At 39.3% G+C, this 26,811-nt stretch overlaps 1 protein-coding gene across 1 annotated transcript in view; it reads right to left on the reverse strand.

The window, feature by feature from the left end:
* The window catches only part of ZNF236 (zinc finger protein 236), a 1,651,223-nt gene that overhangs the window by 326,181 nt on the left and 1,298,231 nt on the right, over positions 1 to 26,811 (reverse strand). The window lies entirely within an intron of this gene.

Raw genomic sequence — 26,811 nt, forward strand, 5'->3', positions numbered from 1 at the left:
TTTCACAGAAGTTTCAGAAATATATAAAATGGTGGAGAAGTGATTGATAAAGACAGGTTTAACAAAAAGGTATTTTGAGCTATGCCATTACACAACTAGAATAAAAAAATGAGGTATAATATTAAATACTGAAGAAAGGATAAGAGCAGATTAGGACTTAGAAGAAAATAACAAGTAATCAGAATTAATACAGCATATAACTGATACTTAAAAGAAGCAAGAAAGTAGATTATGCTACGGTAGAAGAAAATAGTACAAAATGTAATAGAAGGGATTAACCAGGAATGGGGGAGCAACGGCATGACCATTTGGAAAGGAGGTGTGATTTCAGGTAGGGCCTTGAATTTGTCTGGGTTTATAGTTTCCCAAAGAAATAGAGGAAGGGTGTTCCAATGTTTGGCAACATAGGATGAGTGTAGTACATCCCCATGGCAGTTACTGGAAAAAAGACAATAATTAACTATCTGTTGGCGGGTCTGAGGACGTGGGAAGGGATATAACAGGTTATAAGTGAAAATAATGAGGAACATTTGTGTAAAACTTTGGTGCTTGCTTTAGTTGGCATAATTCCAGGAGGTAAGGTAATTCAAGCCAATAAAGCTGACAAAGTATTTTGCAGTAAGGAGCTGGCAAGACAGAGCTAGTGGCAGATTCGGCAAATTTTGTAATGTTTGCTCTCATGTGGCCAGTTTTGTAGACTGAAGGTTGGTGAGAGTTGATGCTGGATATATGACGCTGGGAAGTAGGCCAGATGCAATGCATTTCCTTGTTGGTAAAAAAAGGTTTATCTTGCTAGAGCTGACCTCTTTTTGATGTGTGTTTTTGTTCACTTGAGAAACATGTAAAATTTACGGATAAGATCAACAGTAAGTCCCAGTAGTTTCCAATGAGGAACAATTTTAATGGGGTCCCAGAGAAGGAAGAAAGCATGAAAGAAGTTACAGCATTCTGATGGGTTTTAGGGGGTGAACAGCAACAGTTCCATGTTTTTTTTTTTTTAATAGAGAATGAGGTAGAGTCATTAAATCATGCTTTTGGACATGACAGGAAGCGTTGTAAGATTGACTGATAAACACAAAGTAGCTGCATGCCATATGGTACCATTTGCTTTACCAGAGAGTGATGACCTTAGGGTGAGACATCCTATTCAGTGCATCTCTCTTATTTATTCTTTATCTACACCACTTCTACTAAGTATACTCTGAATGAGTATCCTTTATATTTCTCCTCCTATCAATATACCTTACTGGTTCTTTTTTAAACTAGTCCCTGCTTGTATGTCTTTCTTCTGTTTTACTTCACAAATGAGGAATCAACTTCTCCCAACACCCTTAACAAGTACATTTTGTTACATTTTAATATGCTCTATAAAAAGTCTCTCCTGGTACTTGAACGTACGACATGGCTGTCCTTGCTTCTTTTAATTCCAACACTTTTCAGCACAATCCCTAATAGGTTAAAAAGCTGATCTGCTACAGCCTTACCTTTTTACATTTTGTTTCCTAACCACTGCTTTGAATTATACTTAACTTACTAAGACATAACTCCCGATTATCAGATTTTGCATTACTATCTCCTTGCATACTAACTGCATTTGTTAATGTTAGGCCAAATAATGTCCTTGTACGTTATTAAGCTCATATACTTCTTTACTCTTTGTGCTTGTGTCCTGGACCTAGGTCATGGCTGAAAAGGGTCCTTCAGGATCAGCAAGCCAACTGATCGAGTCACAACTGTTTGATACAACAATACAAATAAATACATAGGTAACAACAGCTGTACAAAAAAAAACATTTGGCATTCTAGTCAATAAATAACTTTCTGCAAACCCTGCAATTACAGAGTTTCATTTTATGTTTAAAGCAGCATATAAAGTCTGTAAGTTATCTACTTACCCTAATATTAGATTCGGATGAGCAGGTCCATACTCTCAACAGCAGAGCCATGTTTGGCACGCATTAGGCACAGCAGCACATGAAATATGTGCAAGCCCCTTTTCCCCCATTATGCTATGCAAAACTTCTTCCTCTTCAGATCTTTTAATGCCTGCTAAAGCATAGCAGAAATAATCTGAATAATAACGACAACCTGTAAACCATTTCATCAAGAAGGCAAAGGAAGTAGGGTTGGTGTACTGACAAGGATGGACTTGCTTATCCAGATTTAATGTTACGGTGAGAATATAACTTTCATACCTGATATGAGGAGGTTCATATTTGTTAACCACAAGATAAAATCCTACACTTACCCTCTTGGGTAGCCACCTTCATTGGAATATATGGGTAGTCACCTTCATGGGAATATACGGATAGAGTCTCCTTCATGGAAATACATGAGTAGGAGTCACCTTCATAGGAATACATTGGCAGTCACCTTACTGGGAATACATGGGTAGTTCTATTAATGGGAATATACCTTTGCTAATTATGTCCAAAATGGAGGGCCTGGATCTAGGGGTAACATCTGGCTTGTAGTATTTTGTGAAAGTAATCGATTAAGCTATGTTGCTGCTACAAATATTATCCAAGGACTCATTTTTGAAAAATGCCCAAAAGAGAGAGAGAGAGAGAGAGACAGAGGGAGATAGATAAACAGACACTGCTCTGTCTGTCTAAATTTTATACACAGAAAGCAAAATGTTTATATTGTTTCTCACAACAGAATTTAAAACAACCAGCCAACCACATGGCAAAAATAACTTTAGAACCCAATTTCTACTGCAAAATGGTAGAAACAATTGTGATTTTTTTCCCTTAAAGACATGGTCCTGTTCACTCAAAACCAGAGCTATCTATGGACATCCATACAGTGCAACAAATGCTTGCTTATGTTAAGAGTAACTTGAAAAATGTAGGTAGGTTGTCAGACTTACATTTTTTTCAGTGGCTACCTCAGGCATAAATAATAGGGTAGCTTATGATACTCTATCCATGTGGAAAATTAAGTAAGGAAGATATGCACCTAATCCTTGAAACAAAAGGACTCTTCTGTCTGAAGTTATGTTCAACAAAGTACTTTCAGAGATAAATATTTCAATCCCACAGTAACAGCTGTCTTAAAAAGAAGAGTCAATTTCTCTATGACAAAAGTACAAATCCCATGGACACATAAGAGCCTTGAGAGCAAGTCAAACAAGAAAAGTGACTTTCAAAAAGGCGTTAGATCCCATTGAAGATGTTAAAGATAAAATAATTACAACCTTGATGGAAATCAAAAATGGCAGCAAGGTACACCTCAGTAGAGTAAAAGCTTAATTCTTTGTCAGAAATCTGGATGTGGTAACCTAGTGCTGCTGGCACTGGAGCTTTAAAGGGATCCAAAGTAGCCCATACAGAAAAATGTGTACATTTACTTGGGTACATCTTCTGAGTATTAGGTCTCTGGACTAAAATGAGTTTCTGAACTATCCTAGTGGGCTAAGAAGAGTCTCTGGCCATTAGTAGAACAGAAAATGGAATAAAAGTAGTTAGATGGAGGAAGTGAAGGTTCAGGTGGAGACTTGTCGGATGGATGGGTCAGAAGGGCTTTGAAGGGCCTTAGGCATAACTGATTCTCCAGAAGATGAAGTCCAAGCAAAGGAAGCCACTTGTCAAACCAAAATGGGGCGATAAGAATATCTATATATTTGTTCTGCCTACAGTAAGCATTTTACAATAACTGAAAATTGGGGAAAAGTGCAAAGGAGCCCTGGGGCCACTTTTGGACAACAGCATTGATGAGATATTCCCCTGGAGCAGGGATAATGAAAAATAATGAAAAAACACACCAAATGGGCTTAAACTCCACCAATAAGTCCAAAAAACCCCACACAAATGGTAAAACAAAGCCCTTGAGAGGAACCGTGAAACCAAACGTTTAATGCACAAAAACACCATAAACGCTCACAAATATACATTTTCGTTTATCATACACTTCGTCAGATGTAGGCTTGAATCAAACCACCCCTTTATAAACAGTCTCCCTTTACAAATCTACCAATAAGAAAAAGATCAATTAATTAATGAATAAAATTTGAACCAGACAGTTAAAAACATATACTCATTTCATACATGTCCCAAAACCGGGTATAGTATTTTCCTTTTACTAAATAAAAACACAAGGACACATTACTTAAAAATTTTCTTTAAAATCCATTAAAAAATTACCCTACATATATATAAATATGGTCTTTTCAGGCTTGTTGGCTGTTGGTGAAGCACCCTCCAAGAGGAAAAAACGCTGAGAGAAGAAGGGAGCCACTTTTGAGATTTTAAGTATTTTTTCTCTGTTTATTTGCTAAGTTTTTCTGCATAGCTGCCTAGCTTGAGCATTTTCTGGCTTGTTAAACTTGATTTCTGTATTAGTAGCTGTATTTAGAGCACAACCAAAAGCTGTTTGCTGAATTTCCTGTTTGCACTTAATTTTAAATCGTTTTTTTCTTAAAAATTGCATATTTTCTGTCCTTGACCTAGCACTCTTGTGTGGGGTCATTTACTGCACTGTTATAACTTGATATTACTTGTGAACCTCTGCTATCTCTGTAAAAACAAAACAAAAAAAAAATCTTGCTTTTTCCCACTTTTCTGAGAGTTAAAAGTTCAGTTACAGGCTTGCTGTTCCTGAACTGTTTGAAAGTTTCTGTGAGGCCATTTTGCTTGGGCTGAAGGAGGGTCTCTGTGTTTATCAGTGGCAGTGACTAACATTGAGCAGCTTCCCTGCCCCGGAGAGGTGGTTACTGACTTGAAACTGTAGTTTTATTGGCCACTAGGGTCATTTCCATAACTCCTTCATCTTCCTCTCTTAAAACCTAGTTGCCTCGTGGTTTGAGCGTCTTTTCAGGCTTGTTGGCTGTTGGTGAAGCACCCTCCAAGAGGAAAAAACGCTGAGAGAAGAAGGAGCCACTTTTGAGATTTTAAGTATTTTTCTCTGTTTATTTGCTAAGTTTTTCTGCATAGCTGCCTAGCTTGAGCATTTTCTGGCTTGTTAAACTTGATTTCTGTATTAGTAGCTGTATTTAGAGCACAACCAAAAGCTGTTTGCTGAATTTCCTGTTTGCACTTAATTTTAAATCGATTTTTTCTTAAAACTTGCATATTTTCTGTCCTTGACCTAGCACTCTTGTGTGGGGCCATTTACTGCACTATTATAACTTGATATTACTTGTGAACCTCTGCTATCTCTGTAAAAACAAAAACAAAAAAAAATCTTGCTTTTTCCCACTTTTCTGAGAGTTAAAAAGTTCAGTTACAGGCTTGCTGTTCCTGAACTGTTTGAAAGTTTCTGTGAGGCCATTTTGCTTGGGCTGAAGGAGGGTCTCTGTGTTTATCAGTGGCAGTGACTAACATTGAGCAGCTTCCCTGCCCCGGAGAGGTGGTTACTGACTTGAAACTGTAGTTTTATTGGCCACTAGGGGTCATTTCCATAACTCCTTCATCTTCCTCTCTTAAAACCTAGTTGCCTCGTGGTTTGAGCGTCTTTTCAGGCTTGTTGGCTGTTGGTGAAGCACCCTCAAGAGGAAAAAGCTGAGAGAAGAAGGAGCCACTTTTGAGATTTTAAGTATTTTTTCTCTGTTTATTTGCTAAGTTTTTCTGCATAGCTGCCTAGCTTGAGCATTTTCTGGCTTGTTAAACTTGATTTCTGTATTAGTAGCTGTATTTAGAGCACAACCAAAAGCTGTTTGCTGAATTTCCTGTTTGCACTTAATTTTAAATCGTTTTTTTCTTAAAACTTGCATATTTTCTGTCCTTGACCTAGCACTCTTGTGTGGGGTCATTTACTGCACTGTTATAACTTGATATTACTTGTGAACCTCTGCTATCTCTATAAAAAAACAAAAACAAAAAAAAAATCTTGCTTTTTCCCACTTTTCTGAGAGTTAAAAAAGTTCAGTTACAGGCTTGCTGTTCCTGAACTGTTTGAAAGTTTCTGTGAGGCCATTTTGCTTGGGCTGAAGGAGGGTCTCTGTGTTTATCAGTGGCAGTGACTAACATTGAGCAGCTTCCCTGCCCCCTGGAGAGGTGGTTACTGACTTGAAACTGTAGTTTTATTGGCCACTAGGGGTCATTTCCATAACTCCTTCATCTTCCTCTCTTAAAACCTAGTTGCCTCGTGGTTTGAGCGTCTTTTCAGGCTTGTTGGCTGTTGGTGAAGCACCCTCCAAGAGGAAAAACGCTGAGAGAAGAAGGAGCCACTTTTGAGATTTTAAGTATTTTTTCTCTGTTTATTTGCTAAGTTTTTCTGCATAGCTGCCTAGCTTGAGCATTTTCTGGCTTGTTAAACTTGATTTCTGTATTAGTAGCTGTATTTAGAGCACAACCAAAAGCTGTTTGCTGAATTTCCTGTTTGCACTTAATTTTAAATCGTTTTTCTTAAAACTTGCATATTTTCTGTCCTTGACCTAGCACTCTTGTGTGGGGTCATTTACTGCACTGTTATAACTTGATATTACTTGTGAACCTCTGCTATCTCTGTAAAAACAAAAACAAAAAAAAATCTTGCTTTTTCCCACTTTTCTGAGAGTTAAAAAGTTCAGTTACAGGCTTGCTGTTCCTGAACTGTTTGAAAGTTTCTGTGAGGCCATTTTGCTTGGGCTGAAGGAGGGTCTCTGTGTTTATCAGTGGCAGTGACTAACATTGAGCAGCTTCCTGCCCCGAGGAGGTGGTTACTGACTTGAAACTGTAGTTTTATTGGCCACTAGGGGTCATTTCCATAACTCCTTCATCTTCCTCTCTTAAAACCTAGTTGCCTCGTGGTTTGGCGTCTTTTCAGGCTTGTTGGCTGTTGGTGAAGCACCCTCCAAGAGGAAAAACGCTGAGAGAAGAAGGGAGCCACTTTTGAGATTTTAAGTATTTTTCTCTGTTTATTTGCTAAGTTTTTCTGCATAGCTGCCTAGCTTGAGCATTTTCTGGCTTGTTAAACTTGATTTCTGTATTAGTAGCTGTATTTAGAGCACAACCAAAAGCTGTTTGCTGAATTTCCTGTTTGCACTTAATTTTAAATCGTTTTTTCTTAAAACTTGCATATTTTCTGTCCTTGACCTAGCACTCTTGTGTGGGGTCATTTACTGCACTGTTATAACTTGATATTACTTGTGAACCTCTGCTATCTCTGTAAAAAACAAAAACAAAAAAAATCTTGCTTTTTTCCCACTTTTCTGAGAGTTAAAAGTTCAGTTACAGGCTTGCTGTTCCTGAACTGTTTGAAAGTTTCTGTGAGGCCATTTTGCTTGGGCTGAAGGAGGGTCTCTGTGTTTATCAGTGGCAGTGACTAACATTGAGCAGCTTCCTGCCCCGGAGAGGTGGTTACTGACTTGAAACTGTAGTTTTATTGGCCACTAGGGGTCATTTCCATAACTCCTTCATCTTCCTCTCTTAAAACCTAGTTGCCTCGTGGTTTGAGCGTCTTTTCAGGCTTGTTGGCTGTTGGTGAAGCACCCTCCAAGAGGAAAAACGCTGAGAGAAGAAGGAGCCACTTTTGAGATTTTAAGTATTTTTTCTCTGTTTATTTGCTAAGTTTTTCTGCATAGCTGCCTAGCTTGAGCATTTTCTGGCTTGTTAAACTTGATTTCTGTATTAGTAGCTGTATTTAGAGCACAACCAAAGCTGTTTGCTGAATTTCCTGTTTGCACTTAATTTTAAATCGTTTTTCTTAAAACTTGCATATTTTCTGTCCTTGACCTAGCACTCTTGTGTGGGGTCATTTACTGCACTGTTATAACTTGATATTACTTGTGAACCTCTGCTATCTCTGTAAAAACAAAACAAAAAAAATCTTGCTTTTTCCCACTTTTCTGAGAGTTAAAAAGTTCAGTTACAGGCTTGCTGTTCCTGAACTGTTTGAAAGTTTCTGTGAGGCCATTTTGCTTGGGCTGAAGGAGGGTCTCTGTGTTTATCAGTGGCAGTGACTAACATTGAGCAGCTTCCCTGCCCCGGAGAGGTGGTTACTGACTTGAAACTGTAGTTTTATTGGCCACTAGGGGTCATTTCCATAACTCCTTCATCTTCCTCTCTTAAAACCTAGTTGCCTCGTGGTTTGAGCGTCTTTTCAGGCTTGTTGGCTGTTGGTGAAGCACCCTCCAAGAGGAAAAACGCTGAGAGAAGAAGGAGCCACTTTTGAGATTTTAAGTATTTTTCTCTGTTTATTTGCTAAGTTTTTCTGCATAGCTGCCTAGCTTGAGCATTTTCTGGCTTGTTAAACTTGATTTCTGTATTAGTAGCTGTATTTAGAGCACAACCAAAAGCTGTTTGCTGAATTTCCTGTTTGCACTTAATTTTAAATCGTTTTTTCTTAAAACTTGCATATTTTCTGTCCTTGACCTAGCACTCTTGTGTGGGGTCATTTACTGCACTGTTATAACTTGATATTACTTGTGAACCTCTGCTATCTCTGTAAAAACAAAACAAAAAAAATCTTGCTTTTTCCCACTTTTCTGAGAGTTAAAAAGTTCAGTTACAGGCTTGCTGTTCCTGAACTGTTTGAAAGTTTCTGTGAGGCCATTTTGCTTGGGCTGAAGGAGGGTCTCTGTGTTTATCAGTGGCAGTGACTAACATTGAGCAGCTTCCCTGCCCCGGAGAGGTGGTTACTGACTTGAAACTGTAGTTTTATTGGCCACTAGGGGTCATTTCCATAACTCCTTCATCTTCCTCTCTTAAAACCTAGTTGCCTCGTGGTTTGAGCGTCTTTTCAGGCTTGTTGGCTGTTGGTGAAGCACCCTCCAAGAGGAAAAACGCTGAGAGAAGAAGGGAGCCACTTTTGAGATTTTAAGTATTTTTTCTCTGTTTATTTGCTAAGTTTTTCTGCATAGCTGCCTAGCTTGAGCATTTTCTGGCTTGTTAAACTTGATTTCTGTATTAGTAGCTGTATTTAGAGCACAACCAAAAGCTGTTTGCTGAATTTCCTGTTTGCACTTAATTTTAAATCGTTTTTCTTAAAACTTGCATATTTTCTGTCCTTGACCTAGCACTCTTGTGTGGGGTCATTTACTGCACTGTTATAACTTGATATTACTTGTGAACCTCTGCTATCTCTGTAAAAACAAAACAAAAAAAAATCTTGCTTTTTCCCACTTTTCTGAGAGTTAAAAAGTTCAGTTACAGGCTTGCTGTTCCTGAACTGTTTGAAAGTTTCTGTGAGGCCATTTTGCTTGGGCTGAAGGAGGGTCTCTGTGTTTATCAGTGGCAGTGACTAACATTGAGCAGCTTCCCTGCCCCGGAGAGGTGGTTACTGACTTGAAACTGTAGTTTTATTGGCCACTAGGGGTCATTTCCATAACTCCTTCATCTTCCTCTCTTAAAACCTAGTTGCCTCGTGGTTTGAGCGTCTTTTCAGGCTTGTTGGCTGTTGGTGAAGCACCCTCCAAGAGGAAAAACGCTGAGAGAAGAAGGAGCCACTTTTGAGATTTTAAGTATTTTTTCTCTGTTTATTTGCTAAGTTTTTCTGCATAGCTGCCTAGCTTGAGCATTTTCTGGCTTGTTAAACTTGATTTCTGTATTAGTAGCTGTATTTAGAGCACAACCAAAAGCTGTTTGCTGAATTTCCTGTTTGCACTTAATTTTAAATCGTTTTTTCTTAAAACTTGCATATTTTCTGTCCTTGACCTAGCACTCTTGTGTGGGGTCATTTACTGCACTGTTATAACTTGATATTACTTGTGAACCTCTGCTATCTCTGTAAAAACAAAACAAAAAAAAAATCTTGCTTTTTCCCACTTTTCTGAGAGTTAAAAAGTTCAGTTACAGGCTTGCTGTTCCTGAACTGTTTGAAAGTTTCTGTGAGGCCATTTTGCTTGGGCTGAAGGAGGGTCTCTGTGTTTATCAGTGGCAGTGACTAACATTGAGCAGCTTCCCTGCCCCGGAGAGGTGGTTACTGACTTGAAACTGTAGTTTTATTGGCCACTAGGGGTCATTTCCATAACTCCTTCATCTTCCTCTCTTAAAACCTAGTTGCCTCGTGGTTTGAGCGTCTTTTCAGGCTTGTTGGCTGTTGGTGAAGCACCCTCCAAGAGGAAAAACGCTGAGAGAAGAAGGGAGCCACTTTTGAGATTTTAAGTATTTTTCTCTGTTTATTTGCTAAGTTTTTCTGCATAGCTGCCTAGCTTGAGCATTTTCTGGCTTGTTAAACTTGATTTCTGTATTAGTAGCTGTATTTAGAGCACAACCAAAAGCTGTTTGCTGAATTTCCTGTTTGCACTTAATTTTAAATCGTTTTTTCTTAAAACTTGCATATTTTCTGTCCTTGACCTAGCACTCTTGTGTGGGGTCATTTACTGCACTGTTATAACTTGATATTACTTGTGAACCTCTGCTATCTCTGTAAAAACAAAAACAAAAAAATCTTGCTTTTTCCCACTTTTCTGAGAGTTAAAAAGTTCAGTTACAGGCTTGCTGTTCCTGAACTGTTTGAAAGTTTCTGTGAGGCCATTTTGCTTGGGCTGAAGGAGGGTCTCTGTGTTTATCAGTGGCAGTGACTAACATTGAGCAGCTTCCCTGCCGCCCGGAGGGGAGGTTACTGACTTGAAACTGTAGTTTTATTGGCCACTAGGGGTCATTTCCATAACTCCTTCATCTTCCTCTCTTAAAACCTAGTTGCCTCGTGGTTTGGCGTCTTTTCAGGCTTGTTGGCTGTTGGTGAAGCACCCTCCAAGAGGAAAAACGCTGAGAGAAGAAGGAGCCACTTTTGAGATTTTAAGTATTTTTTCTCTGTTTATTTGCTAAGTTTTTCTGCATAGCTGCCTAGCTTGAGCATTTTCTGGCTTGTTAAACTTGATTTCTGTATTAGTAGCTGTATTTAGAGCACAACCAAAGCTGTTTGCTGAATTTCCTGTTTGCACTTAATTTTAAATCGTTTTTTCTTAAAACTTGCATATTTTCTGTCCTTGACCTAGCACTCTTGTGTGGGGTCATTTACTGCACTGTTATAACTTGATATTACTTGTGAACCTCTGCTATCTCTGTAAAAACAAAAACAAAAAAAATCTTGCTTTTTCCCACTTTTCTGAGAGTTAAAAAGTTCAGTTACAGGCTTGCTGTTCCTGAACTGTTTGAAAGTTTCTGTGAGGCCATTTTGCTTGGGCTGAAGGAGGGTCTCTGTGTTTATCAGTGGCAGTGACTAACATTGAGCAGCTTCCCTGCCCCGGAGAGGTGGTTACTGACTTGAAACTGTAGTTTTATTGGCCACTAGGGGTCATTTCCATAACTCCTTCATTTGTCCTCAGAGGAGTGGTTTAGGGCAGTGACTTGTGGTTTGTTGGCCAATTTGGGTCATTTCCTGTCTTTTCCAGCCCCTGCTATAAAGCACGCTTTAAGCGATTTAGCCGATTTAGCCGATTTAGCGGAGTTGCTACTGTTGCACACTAGGGCAGCGCCCGGTTAAGCAGGTTTAAACTATTCGGCTACCTAAAGTCCACTCTTCAAATTTTCCTTAAAACTACCTTCCTCGAACTATACTACTGATCTAATCAGCGTATCCTATAATTAAAAGATCATCTCTACTTGACTCCAAGTAGACTATTCTCTATCTGTTAAGCGTAGCACTTGCTCCTACAGTACTTATTACCTTGATCGGCACTCTTGTCATAGATAGTACCCCAAAAGGCAACCCCCATTTCTCGGTCACCCGTCCCCGGAATCTTTTTAAAGTTTTTTGTCTATTCCTTCTAGCATGTCGAGGGATCAGTTGCTAGTGTCCTCTCCTGCTCAGCTGGTGAACCTGGGAATATTGAGGCAATGTTACAATTGCCTCATGTACACTGAACAACCCTCTCCTCCTCCCACAAAACACAAATACATGCGAGAGATGCAACTATACGGCCAAACTGGAGGCTGAGCTCTCTCAACATAGGACTGGCAAGACCAGTCAGGAGGAGAAGGTTACCACACACACTATAGACCCAGTCTCACATATTACCATTACAACCTCAAATCATACACATAAACACACAAAGACATACTCGGAGGCTCTGATCAAAATCTACCAAAACAGCAGAGGCCACCAAAGCAGACACCCAAACAACCACCACCTCAGAACACAACACCTGCAACACATAGACCTCACAGTCAGAGTGTCAAACAGTCACAGCCCTTAAGGCCAAACACAATGCCAGACACACTAGTCATTGGTGACTCCATAGTCAGACACACTGGCGTCCAGCTCACCAGACTGAGTAAGGAGAAGGTCACAGTAAGCTGCCTGTCGGCGCTAGAATCCGCCACATAATGCAAGCACTCAGGTCTCTCAACAGCAGGTACAAATATGATTCAGTCATTGTCCACGCTGGTGTAAGCGACCTGAGGCATTACCTCCTTGGACTACATGAAAAGAGACATTGAGGAGCTCTCTGATTATGTAGCCCAGACAGGTATGACCCTGACCTTGAGCAGTATCCTACCTTCACCAAGAATGATGCCACAATACAGAGATAAGATGATCAGCTTTAACAATTGGCTTAAACACTGGTGTCATTCAAAGGGGATCCAGTGTCTGTCTGCCTGGGATGACATGCTGGACAAGCCAGCTGCTTGCAAGGGCGGCTTGCACCTGTCACCCTGGGATTCGGATATTGGCAAAGGCTCTTGCCACCCCATAGTGCCTTTTTAGGCAAGGCTCAAATTCTAAACCTACCACCCTAGAACACAAAAAGGAAAAAACTAAGGGTAATGCTGCTCAATGCCAGAAGTCTAAATCTCAAAATGCACTTTTCGAGGCCCTTCTCAGTATGGAGAACATCGATGTCTGTGCTGTGACAGAAACCTGGTTCAAGGCTCCTGAGAGCACCCCAGCTATCAGGTTTTACCTCATATCATGCGTTCCGGCCCCAAAATCTGGACAATACCAAGAAAGGAGGGTATCCATATTCATCAAGGACACCCACACCTCAAGACTGGTGGCAACGCACGATGCATCGGAGACCATCCAGGTGCAATTAACCATAGGCAAGACTGCTCTGCAAATTGTAGCATGTTACAGGCCACCCTCACAAACTCAGGAACCTCACATGGCCTTCCTGAAAACACTAGAGGGATAAATGTATCACCAAACACCATCATACTAGGTGACTTCAATTACCCTAATATAGACTGGGAACACTACTCAAGCCCAAACACCTAGCCCAAAAGTTCCTGGAATTCATAAACTCAAATGCCATGGAACAACTAGTCACCATCCCACAAGAGGAGATAACATACTTGATCTCATCATCACGAACATGGGAGCACAATGTTCAACACGGAGGTGTACCCCTCACTGGTGAGATCAGACCACAAACTAATCTCGCTGGAGGTCCTCATCCCACCCCACCTGAAATAAAAAGACCACAGTAAAGAACTTCTCAAAAGCCGACTTCACACTTCTAAAGACTAGTGTGGTCTCCTTTAAGGCCCCGAGCGGAGGAAAACAGTACTCAAGCAGCTGAATCACTTACAAATGCCTTCTACCAGCACCTGCAGGACTGCATGGATAAGGCAATCCCAAGCAAAACAAAGACTCTTTGTACCAAAGGCAAGCGTCCAGTCTGGTGGACCCCAGCCATAAACAAACTCTACAACAAAGGAGGAAGCTACTACAAGATAGAGCAAAATCCTTAAAAGGTAAGACACCCTTGATCACTATAAGTAAAAACTAAGAGCTCTCATAAAATCATCCAAAGCAAATTTCGAGAGAAAAATAGCTAAAGACTCAAAAGACAATCATAAGGCCTTCTTTAGCTATGTTAGAAACCTGGGAGGAAACTCCCAGATATGCTCAGAGCTAGTTCAAAATGATGTGAAGATTACTGATCCTACAGACATTGCCAACATACTGGCTGACAGGTTCAGTGCAAACTTCTCCCCTCCCCCAAAGGAGAGATATCTATACCAAGCGATTGCAGCCCCAAACATCTCCAGCCCAAGTGAGAACTGCTCTCTCCAAAGCAAAAACACAGCATCCATGGGACCTGATGGTGTCCCCGGCTGTGTGCTCCATGAACTCAATGAGGAATTAAACCCACAGCTAGGACAGCTGTTTAATCAAAGTCTTACCTCTGGATCATTACCCAGGGGTGGCGCACTGCAACTGTGGTACCACTTCACAAAGGCGGTGCCTCCACCGACCCTGGAAATTACCGCCCATTAGCTTGACAAGCCTTATCTGCAAAGCCATGGAGAGGATCATAATGGACCTCATAAATAAAGACATAGGGAATTTGCAGACTTTGGATCCAACCCAGTTTGGCTTTGTCAAAGGCAGATCATGCCTTTTAAACTTGGTTGACTTTTGAAACAGTCACCAAAGCCATTGATGAGGAAAGGCAGTCCATACAGCCTACCTCGATCTGGCTAAGGCCTTGATACAATACCCCATTCGGTATCATTGAAAAACTCATCAGCTTAAATGTCAACCCATACATCACAAGATGGGTTGCAAACTGGCTGAGTGACAGAACCCACAGGGTCAGAGCTGCTGGCGCCATGTCAGACTCAAAGCCTGTCACAAGTGGTGTCCCACAGGGCTCAGTCCTGGGCCCACTCTTGTTTGGCATCTACTTTTCGAGTACAAGCAAACACAGGAGGGTTATGGCTGACAAAGTTTGCAGATGACTGCAAACTGGGCCATAGTAGAAAACACATCTGACACAGATATCCTTCAGAAGGGTCTCACAGAAGCGGATAACTGGTGCCAGAGCCACGGCCTAAAGTTAAATGCCAAAAATGCATAGTCATACCCTTCGGGAAAAACAAGGTTACCCTAGCTACCAAATAGGTGGCAATCCACTGAGCACAGAAGAAGTTATCAGGGACCTGGGGACCCAGGTTGATAGTAGTCTGTCATTCGACACCCATGTAGCTAAAGTAGTTAGGAAGACCTTCTACATTGCCCACCTTATCATGAAGGGATTCTCATCTAGATCAAGGGAGGTCATAGTCTCCCTTTACTCATCACTCATCAGACCAATGATTGAGTACAATGCCCCATTGAATGTATCTGACCCGACACTTGCAGCAGCTGGAGAGGCCACAAAAGTTCCTCACCAAAAGGATAAAGGGTCTCAAAAATCTGTCCTATGCTGCCCGACTGAAAGAACTCCAGCTCTATTCAGTAAACACGCTGCTCAGAGGTGACCTTTGCCTAACATACAAGGCCATGTCAAACCCAGATTTGATGAATATGCTTCACCTCAAAAATCTAGATCCATCAGAGCCACAAGGGCGGAGACTTAAACCTTGACACGGCTATTAATAGGACGTGCTGCAGGGATAGATTCATCACCCAAAGACTCCCTATGCTGTGGAACAAAATCCCGGTACATGTGAGGCAGAGCACCTCGCTGGCCTTGTTCAAGAGAAATCTTGACCAATGGATGGGAGATCGCAGATATACCCCAGGGATTACCTCAGTGTCACTGCTCGACAGAGGCACAGCAAAATAATGGGTATAGTTCCCCATACTAAAGGGGTGGCGTAAGCCACAAAACGATGGGCTAGGCTTGTAAATGCCCTCGGGCAGATAGCCTAGTATGAACCTATGAACCTATGAACCTATAAACTATGTACATTTAATGTTTAACAAAGAGATTTGGCTCCATCTTGTGGATTGTTTTTGAAATGCACCACACTTGAATGTAAAGAAGGAGGAATAAAAATGTATGCAGATGGATATAAATGCAATCCACAGGGACAAAAGAGAGGCTACAACATTTGGACAACAGAACAAAGTCTTTGTGTGTCCTACTACAGGTGCTCAAGGAAATATTTCCAAATAGACTATTTCAAAACCACTTTCAAGCCTACATCTCCCTCCTTCCCCACTTAGGACAGGAATGATAAACACCTTTAACATACATCTTTGGGGTATTCCTTTATAGTGTATTTGCTTGCAACTACTGTTTTGATTAAACTATTTTGTATGTTTCATGTTTTGCCTTCCTTTCTGGGGACACCTGACATCTGGGCAAGAAAAAATTAGAATAACCCAAGTGTAATGACTGCAGCTGTATGAGCACTCAAACATCTACATTTATGGTAGGTACAACACTGTACTTTTTACCATTTGTGTGGGCTTTATAATGAAAAAGAGTTTAGTGTACTTTAGGGTTGCCACCTTTTGTTGTGGCTAAAACTGGAGTAAAGCCACATCCCTTACATCACTGGTAACCCCGCCCACCCCAACTTCTTTCCCGCCCCTATTCTGCCCATTTTGTGATACCACGATGACATCACATGGAGGGGAATGCACTCTATTTCTATTCCTGCTACCTGTTTTCAGCTGATTTACTATGCTTTTCTGTAAAAAGGCATAGTAAATCAGCCGATTTACAAACTCCGATAGTCTGTTTCCTTTTTTGAAACAGAATACTGGAGTTTGTACAGTGTTTTCCGGACTACTTGAGAATCAGTTTGATTTCTGGATATTCTGGAAAAAAACAGGAGGCATGGCAACTCTAGTGCACTTGGTCAGGGGTGCAAAGAGGCTGTAGTAAGCTTTCTCCCAATGATGGAAGCTGGGCTAAGGAGTGAATGAGCCTATCCACTACAGAAATGGTTTCCCTTGGAATGTGCCTGGCAACCAGAAAATGGTCAGGCGACATAGTACAATTCTATTCCTTTGTCACTGTTTACATACTAGACCACAGACATATGGTCAGCATAGATAGCTAGAACACCTTGGGGCAGGGAGCCAGAAAAACATGTGAGTAAAAAGGAATGTCCTCATCTCGAGAACACTAATGTGTAAGTACTGGCACCGTCTTTGCCCATACACTGTGGATGGCCTGTGCTTGACAATGTCTCCTCCCCCTAGGGCAGAAGTATCCAGAATAACAAACACTATAAGTCTTGGGAATTAAAACAGACAACCCAGAGTTAGGTATGGTGAGTGATATAAGTTTCAGGGACTGGAAATCTTGATATGTTGTGTCACAGAATCTGCTAAGGGGGATCACTGAATAATTAAGGTTCATACCAGAAGACTTGTGTAAAATATGGCATATGTGACCATGTGTATAGCTGCTGTCATTAGAACCAATGCTCTGATACCAAGTAATGCCATGACTGTGTGACACTGAATAATCTGAAGTACCAAGATCTGTAATGGAAGGATCCTGCCCAAGGAAAGAAATCCTCTGTAGGATAGTGTGCCCTGCAGCATTTGAGAAGGCTCCAACTAGGGTTTTGCAGAGATCACTGTACCTCCTAAGAATGGAAGTTATTCAGAAGAGGCACATGGGCACTGACCAGCTTTGTTCTGTTAGAGTGACTAGAAGCCACTTGTCCAAGAAAGAAATATCTATACTCCTTGCAGGGGGTTGGGAGTTGGTATAGTGCTTAAGCTGTTTACTTTACAAACACAAGGTACAGGGTTTGATTATCACCTTTGAAAGTAGAACTAGCTGGGCTTAAAATGGCCCAACCGGGCAGACAGCCTAGTAATTACCTATGAACTATGAACCTATGAAGCATCTGATTCACTGCAACTATGGACTTGCATTTTTGTGAGCATTCTGAAGCCTGAGGTGGCACTGAATGGAAATGTTTGGAACTGGTAAATACTGGCAACAACCCAGACTCACAGGAAACTCCTGCATACCTTGGTAATCCTTATGTGTAGATGGGTGTCCTGGAGTCCAACAATCACCTCCAGTTTCCTTCTGACAGGCAAGGATGGATGGACAGCACTATGACCATCCAGAAGTTTTCTTTGCGGTTAAATTAATTTAGACCACTCTTGCTCAACATTAGCCTGGGTTTTTATTGCCTACACTACGAAGAACCTGGAATCTGATTGCCACTGAAGTATAGTTGACATGGGCTCTGTTGCATTCTACAAAAGGTACACTGAATTTGGAACTTAGCTATTTTCTGTTTCCAAATTCTCCAGGTACCTAATGGACACAAGAAAGCAAAACCACTGAAGAGGGCAGTGCTGATGGTCAAATTGATATATTCAGCAAAATCTGTCAGATACGACCAAACATGCTAGCAAAGAGCTATGCCAGCACTTGATACCCTAGCTGCACAATCTGAAAAAGTGTTAGCATTTCAGATGGTGAGATTAATGACTTATAACATAGTTGCCATCTGTGACAGCAATCTGTGCTTAAACTGCTTGTTTGAAAACTCTGTGTGACTGGCTCATTTCTTCCGTCAGCTCATCTTGGAAAATTTGGAAGTGAGAAAGGTAGATTTCAGCCCTCAAAAAAAACAGGGAAGATGCACAAATGTGCTTCCCTAACCTGTCAGTAGTTCTTGATTCTTTACCTAGGGATGGAAAGCAGGATTCTGCAAGGAAAGAGCCTTTTTGTGGGCCACTGCAACAAGAAAGTCTGTCTAGTAGGTCATCTTCTAGGAGGCTGGAAGATCTTGTCTGGTGTCCTAAGGCCAAGTGCCACAACAATGGGGTTTTTGTCCCGCAAGAGCTACAAAGGCATACTATTTCACCAATAGGTGGGACCATGCAAAAAGACAATAATGAAAACATAACTAATTAAAAAGGCTCCTGAAACCTTGACAGAGCCTTCACATAGGATACAAACGCAGGAGAGTATGAAAGTAAGATACAAAAGCAGAAACACTGAACAGCTTAAATATGGGATAATTATATGAATTAAAAGAACAATAAGGAGCAAATATTAATTCAGTACAATAAGGAATAAATATTAATTCAGTAAAAACTTCCAATTTAGTACTGCATTTAACCCTTTGGACTTCAAAAGTCCTACACTTTAATATAAGCAGGCTCTCTTCATAAAACAATCGCATTTGTATTGTTGTCTTTCACTAACTTGTTCTAACACAGTAACTTTCAGAAAATGACAATCCATATGTCCAGCAGCAGGATTTACTCATAGGTTCATAGGTTCATACTAGGCTATCTGCCCTAGGGCATTTATAAACCTAGCCAGAGTGAATTGGATTTCGCCACCCATTTTAAATGAATTTTGCTATGCCCTTTTTCGAGGTTAGTATACTGTGCCTATGTCTAACAGTGACACAGAAGTGATACCCGGGGTAAACCTATCATCTCCCATCCACTCATCAAGATTCCTCTTGAAGAGAGTCAATGAGGGACTCTGCCTAACCTGGACTGGGATTTTATTCCAGAGTGAAGGGAGCCTCTGGGTTATGAATCTGTCCCTCCAGCATGTCCTATTTATTTCAGTGCTGAGGTTCAAGTCTCTCGAGTGCATAGCTCGATGGGATTTGGATTTTCTGAGGTGCAGCATGTCCATTAATTCCGGGTTGGACATGGCTTTATACATCAGGCACAGATCGCCTCTGAGCAGGCGGTATGCCACTGAGTAGAGCTGGAGTTTCTTTAACCGGCAGCATATGGCATCTGTTTGAGCCCTTTGATCCTCTTGGTGAGGTACTTTTGGGGTCTTTCCAGTTGCTGCAGGTGTCTGGTAAGGTACATCCCAAAAGGGGCATTTGTACTCAATTATGGGCCTGATGAGGGATGAGTAAAGAGGCACGATGACCTCCCCTGATCTAGATGTGAATCCCTTCATGATTAGGTGGGCTATATAAAATGTTTTCTAACCACTCTGGCCACATGGTTGTCAAATGAGAGATTGCTATCAACTTGGGACCCCAGGTCCCTAATTACTTCTTCCAGATTAATGGATTACCACCTATGTGGTAATTTGTGGGCACTTTGTTTTTGCCAAAGGGGATGACTATACACTTTTTGGCGTTTAGCTTAAGGCCATGGCTCTGGCACCAGTTGTCTGTGTCTATGAGGCCCTTTTGTAGGATGCTTGTGTCAGCTGGAGAGTCTATTATGGCACCCAGTTTGCAGTCATCTGTGAACTTGGTCAGCCACAGTCCTTCCGTGTTAGCCTGTACCTCCGATAAACATATACCGAACAAGAGAGGTCCCAGGACTGAGCCTTGTGGGACACCACTTGTAACTGGTTTGGAGTCTGACATGGCTCCAGCAATTCTAACCATGTGGGTTCTGTCCTTGAGCCAGTTTGCAACCCATCTAGTGACATAGGGGTTTATATTTAAGCTGGTGAGCTTATCTATAATGCCCGAGTGGGGTATTGTATCAAAGGCTTTTGCAAGGTCCAGGTAAGGCTGTGTGGACCACCTTCCCCTCGTCAATGGCCTTGGTGACTGTTTCAAAGAAATCGACCAGGTTTAAGAGGCAGGATCTGCCCTTAACAAAGCCAAACTGGGTAGGATCCAGTGACTGTAGGTCCCCAATATCTTTATTTATGAGGTCCATGATGATCCTTTCCATAGCTTTGCAGACCAAGCTAGTCAAGCTTATGGGGTGATAGTTTCCAGGATCCGTTGAGGCACCACCTTTGTGGAGAGAGACCACTGTTGCTGTACGCCACTCTTTGGGTACATATCCTGTAGTAAGGCTGAGATTGAACAGTAGTTTTATGTTTGGGTTTAGTTCTTCTTTTTATATGTCACTAACACAGTCCAGTATTCTCACCTTAAATCTTCTACTTGTCTCACAATACAAAATGTACTGCAGGAGCATGTTATGGTATAAAAACATTTTAAATCTGACAAAAAAATTGTTCCATAGTAACAAATCTTAAGTCATTTATAAACTTACTACAAGGACCACCATGGAATAAATAGAACAAAAAATACAGGATTAAGTACCTCTGACAAAGTTTCACACAGTCATATTATAACAGAAAGATAGCTATGTACCAAATAGTCCACCAAACCTCTACCTTAATATATGAGACAAGAAGTCTATGATGCAAAATGTTAAGCAATCCTGGATCAGAGTGCAACAAGGGCCAGGGTTTCTGGATGGAGCAGTGGTGCAGCAGTAGCATTGTCACCTCACAGCAAGAGGTTCTCTGGTTTGATTCTGCTCTGGGGTACCTTCTGTGCAGAGTCTGCATATCCTCCCTGCATTCATGTGGGTTTCCTCCCACATTACAAAGACATGCGTCTGGCGCATTTCTCCCCGGGCCTCCACTGAAAATTGGCTTTGTTCCAAGTCGGACTTTCCCAGTTAACAAATGTTAAATAAATAAATAAAATAAATTGATAAATGATATTGACACTGAAGTTAGACAATACATTGTATTGAGCTAAAAAATAATGCATTATTAAATAAGCACCTGTCCTCAACTTATTCTTCTGATCCAAAGCTTAGTGTTATGCCAGTTATGCCATACTACATATTTTATCATAAGTATTATGAACATCTTCGCGATTATAACCCATTTTAAATAAATATCTGAACAATCTTGCCGGCTTCCACTAAAAACCAAGGTACAAAACCTACTGTATTATAGTACGTGCCATAATATTTTGAGGATGATATTTATAGCCAAGAAAATAATCTACAGTAGCAGTTAACTTTTTGCACAGGTTAGTTATAATACAATTTCTCAGTAGCCTCCAGTGTTGAATCTAAATAATTAACTTCCTTATTGGTCACCTGGTATGAAAATGTAAATCTGTTAGAAATCAGGGAATTAAGGAACTCTGGTAAAGTCTGTGTGTCCTTTGCAGAAATATATCTTCTTATTCAAAAGCCCTATTAACAAATTATAAGAAAGGGCAAATGGGGTACTCTTGGTAATACCTTCCATTTGCAAGCACACTTCATCAAATGCAAAAAAATGTTTTTAAGTTAAAAAGCAGTCAGTCCCAAAGTAGACTCCATCATAAGAGAATGACCTAAGAAGTGCTGTACAGCTTCTAATCCTTGATTGTGTGTAATGCAAGTATCTACGCTGTTGATAACAAGCCAATATTTGTGATGAAATATTCATAAATGATCAACACTGTGCCAAGTGCTATTTAACACAGTTTTTTAAAACTTGTGGAATTTCGTGAAGTATAACTATACATACATCTTAATAAATATTTTTTGCAGTTAAATTGAGTGCAAAAAAACAACCTGAATCTGGCCACATTAAGCCTCAATCTGTGAAACTAGAAAAGTTTAAAAAATACCCTCAAGTACTTCTTTGTTCAATGCTAATCATTTCTGAACACACCCACCATTTTGCTATATAACTTGATCTATTTGATAAAAAAATCAGCACAATCATGTAGATCAGGCAACAAAAATCAGACCTCATTAAGATGGTTATGTATAATCCTGTGATCCTATTACAACTGGCAACTATAATTATTAAAAGGTTTACTCATATTTTTAAGAATCATTAGAAGACTATAAAATCTGCACAGTTTAGCATCAAGTACAAAATTTTGACTAATCTTTTTAAGAATTTATTTTTTCACCAAGTTTTAGATACTGGTTTAAAATCTTCATTACAAGTAGAAATATCACATATTTAATAGGTCTCATCACCTTGTAAATGGTCTAGAAAGCATTATATACTCAACTTAGTACTTTGTATCCACATATTTACCTTTATCAAGTTACTTTATGACTATTCTTATTATTTCTCGAATTACATATGGTTTTCCACTGAAACATATCTGTTAACTTTTAACAATTTTGTAATGAAATTTATCACACAATAGTTGAAGTGAAAATTAATATTAGAAAATGTTTTTATACTTTCATTAATAAGGAGCAGAATACATGTTCTATGAATAACCATTTGTACTCTAATTATCAACATTAGATCAATAGGAAAAATAAACTTCACTGCTGTAAGCAAAAATATCATCAGGAGGCTGAACATTTAAGTGATGTTTAAAATAATGCAAGTGCAATTTTCACATAAAATGCATTCAGTTTGATTCTGATGCAAATGAGGCAGAACAGTAGACATAAATTTAGCACCCAAATACAAAATTTGACATTAAACATCAGTTAATTCAAAACCACAAAACCCAAGACCAGATACATTATTACTCATATTATTAGAACATGACTGTTCAAATCTGCAGTAAGCAGGAACTAGAATTTCAGTCACTATATAAAACACTTTTTAATTGTTCCTGACTGTACTTTTTGACAGCCGTCTGTCCACATCCACAGGATGAGACAAACCAGGTTACCAGACAAACAAATCCACTAGAAAGGGCTAAATCCAAGGAACCACAGGAGATGAAAGCAAAACAGGTTTATTGAATGTAAAGCACTTTTCGTCGCTCAATGTTTGAGCAACTTCTTCAGACATAATTACCTATACCTAATTAAGTATTTATACTTGAAACACACAAAATCCACTGGAGACACCACACGGAGATAACCACTGTTATGGAAAGCTTCTTTATTTGGAACAGGAACACACAAGCGCTTTCACGTAGCTGTACTACGCTTCTTCAGGTGTAGTAAGACATGAATTTAGACAGCTTTTTATACAAAGTTTTTTGGCGCTCAAACTAACCAATTTAGATCCTAATTAGATAATTGATAACAATCATAGTAGGCTAGTTTAAAGAGACAACATTAAAAATTTTTTATAAAACAAATAAAAATTCCTTAAAAAAGTTTAAAAAAATGACATAAATAGCAAAATTAGCAAAAGGTGCCTTGGACAAACTGTTCTACGTAAATAAAACAAAACCATCTGTCAAACTGACAATACAAGCCTGCTAGCAAACCAAACTTGCATTAATACAAAATTGTAAATAATCATGGCCAGAACACGAAACATGAATCATAAAACGGAAAACAATATTTTCTGAATGAGAGTATACAATACAGCAATTCTCTAATGCAACTGAAATATATACACTAACTCTATTGTTAAAGTCGCTCAACTGAGCACATGCTGAACTCCTTAATGTATAGCCTCCGGTCGGTAAACAGACCATGTGCATCAAACCACACCAAATATACAATGTGGTGTAGAAAAGTGATGCTACGCAAACACTACTGTCAAACAGTATGTCCCATACAATAACTACCAATCTAAAAATAAGAAGCAACAATGTGTTGCTGCTATTAACAAGTGCAAAACATGATCTTGGCTAGTACGTTAATAACATATTATTATAACCATCGCAGCAGCACAATATCAAATAATACTGACCTAAAACGCAGCTGCAAAGTGCCCTGAACTTACATCATATCTCAAATGGAAAGCGCCATTACCATTCAAGAAATCCACAGGAATGAAATCAATCCATGGCGATCACAATCAAAATAAAATCGCTCCCACTATCTGAACAAGAGAATTCACAAATACAATCAAGACAACAAAGGCCAGTCCGGCAGTAAAAGGTATCCTACTGGCAACAGCAGCTACCAGGCATAAAAGCGAGGTAGCAACCAGCTGCTGGCATACTGAAGCATTACTAGTTAACATATAACCTGATGGAGAACTCCCCATCTAGCAACGTAAACCTGCACACCCATAATGAAAAAATGAAAAAATATTGTCAAAAAATCTGAAACGGAAAATATAAAAAAGAATATAAACGGCAAAAATCAACAATCAGATTGCGAACAACCAGCCCACTCACCTCTAGTAATATCAGGCACTCAGATATCTAGCGAACTACCAATAAGGTGGTTCAAACTAATACTATTTCACTGAAAACCTGACAAATGCAAAATCTGTCAACAGTCAGCACCCAAATAGAGCTTGAAAGTCCAAAGGACCTGACCAAAACGTATAAGTAGAAAGGCTGTACTATGGAATATGAACAATGACAATAAAGTGCATGTGAGATGATAAAAAACTAAGCTAAACTAAGACTGGTCTCAAAGTTCTATATAATGTCTGAAACCATCTGCGAGTTAAAAAACTCAGCTCTAGTAGTATTCAGTTGTCCAATATAAAAAGAGGCGAACATACGCCAAACACCAGCATACCATAAACACAGTAATGCTAAGCGTGGAGGACAGAGAATGTTACGTATATATGACTAGATGTCTTAATCAATCAGAAGATAAGACTAACATCATACACAGGTAACCACTAAGACCACCATCAAAGTCAAAGAACCACTCCTATATAAAATATTATCCAAAGTGTCAGCCCACTATTCCCTTATATCTTATAAAAGCCTTAACACTAGTGCACATGCTGAATACTGAAAACACATCAAAAAAATCAGTATAAGGCAAATTGTTAACATACCTGTAACAACCTAGGGCAAGGTATAATAAATAAGGAAATTGTACAATAAATGGCTCTGTGAAACCATGACTGAGAAAGGTGAGCCTAATAAAAGGACACATAAAAGGCTCATAAAAACAGAAAAACAGAATTAGGAACACACAAAATATTAGAGCCATGCAACAAAGCGAATCCGCTTATGTCACAACTACCTAATGTTAAGAACAGGTTTAACTGAAACATATTGATTAATACCTGGATGTAAATGCGCTTTTAAGGTAAAAATCCACTTAAGTTCCTTCACAGCCAGTTGATTCATGTTGTCTCCTTCCCTAATGTTAATTGCCAGCAGTTCCAGAACCATAAATTTAAAACTATGTGCATTAAATTCCAAAATGTGCTTTGCCAAAGCACTACTTTCATTGCCTTTCCTGATGTCGTAGCAATGATTGTAGATCCTGTCACGAAGTCTTCTCTTCGTGAGGCCTACATAAAAAGCTTGACATGAATCACATATGGCCAAATAAATTAGGTTAGTACTATTACAGTCACTGTGAAATCTGGGTGTGAACAAAAAAGATCCATCAGGATGTAGAAAACTGAAATTATTAGATATATGTGGGCACATATGACAGTGTCCACATGGAAAAGTCCCCTGAGGATCACTGCGGTGGTTGTTTATAAAACGGCTCTGCTCTAGACACAAGGTTTGTTTTAAATTATTACATGTCTTGTAACTAAATGTTGGATAGGCCCCTACGATTTTTCTGGTAAATGTATCTGCAACCAACACATTCCAATTCCAGACAAACAAATCCACTAGAAAGGGCTAAATCCAAGGAACCACAGGAGATGAAAGCAAAACAGGTTTATTGAATGTAAAGCACTTTTCGTCGCTCAATGTTTGAGCAACTTCTTCAGACATAATTACCTATACCTAATTAAGTATTTATACTACAATCACTTAAACAATCCAATTAGAAAACCATTCACATTTAAAGTAATATAATGTAATATAATGTTCAATAGACACCAACTCACACTGAATGCAATGTTATGTTATATATACAAGTCGCTTTTTCTAACTTACTAAATAAAGTAATAAAAACATACAGTCACGTATATAAAAACATTTACTAAAATAATATAGTACTATTATATTAAATCAACTTATTTACCTAAATGTTATTTTATTAAAAACCTATCAAATTCATATTTATTCTATTTGTATGCTTAAAAATGTTACTTCATATGAAAATGAAACAAACACACAAATAACTATACTAGTAAGTTAAGAAACTATGTTGAGTATCCCGTCTTTTTTAACTGTATAATGCACAAACAACTGCATGATTTTATTTTATTTTACAGGATATAGTTTTCCATTTCCTTTTCAAGTCTACAATGTTCACTTTTTTTATTTTATTTTATTTTATTTTACATTTGTTGACCGGGCTAGTCTAGCTGGAAGAATTTCCATTTTCAGTAGAGGCCCGGGGAGAAAAGCTCCACAAAGTGAGATACATTCTGAGAAGAAGTAAAAAAGTTTACACACACAAATTGTTATATAAAATGTACTAACAGTACTAATAATAATGAACATCTAAGAGTTAGTAATAGAGTTAGCAAGTAAAAACATATAAAAATAAAAATAAAAATAAAAGATAATACTCTTATGTGTAAAATACTAGTACAGGAGTTAGTTACTATGACTACTCCATACAGTTCAATTCTCAATTAACAAGTAGTGACAAAAGAATTGATTGGATTTATATGGAAAGGCGCAAGGGTAAGGGGAAATAATGAGGATGGGAATAGAAAGGTTTTGTTGGGTAGTAATAGAGATAGACTAATCAGGTTTATGACAGGAGCAAAGCCAGTGATTT

Source organism: Protopterus annectens, chromosome 3.part1, assembly GCF_019279795.1.
Source record: "Protopterus annectens isolate FY-2018-M chromosome 3.part1, PAN1.0, whole genome shotgun sequence".
NCBI lineage: Eukaryota > Metazoa > Chordata > Ceratodontiformes > Protopteridae > Protopterus > Protopterus annectens.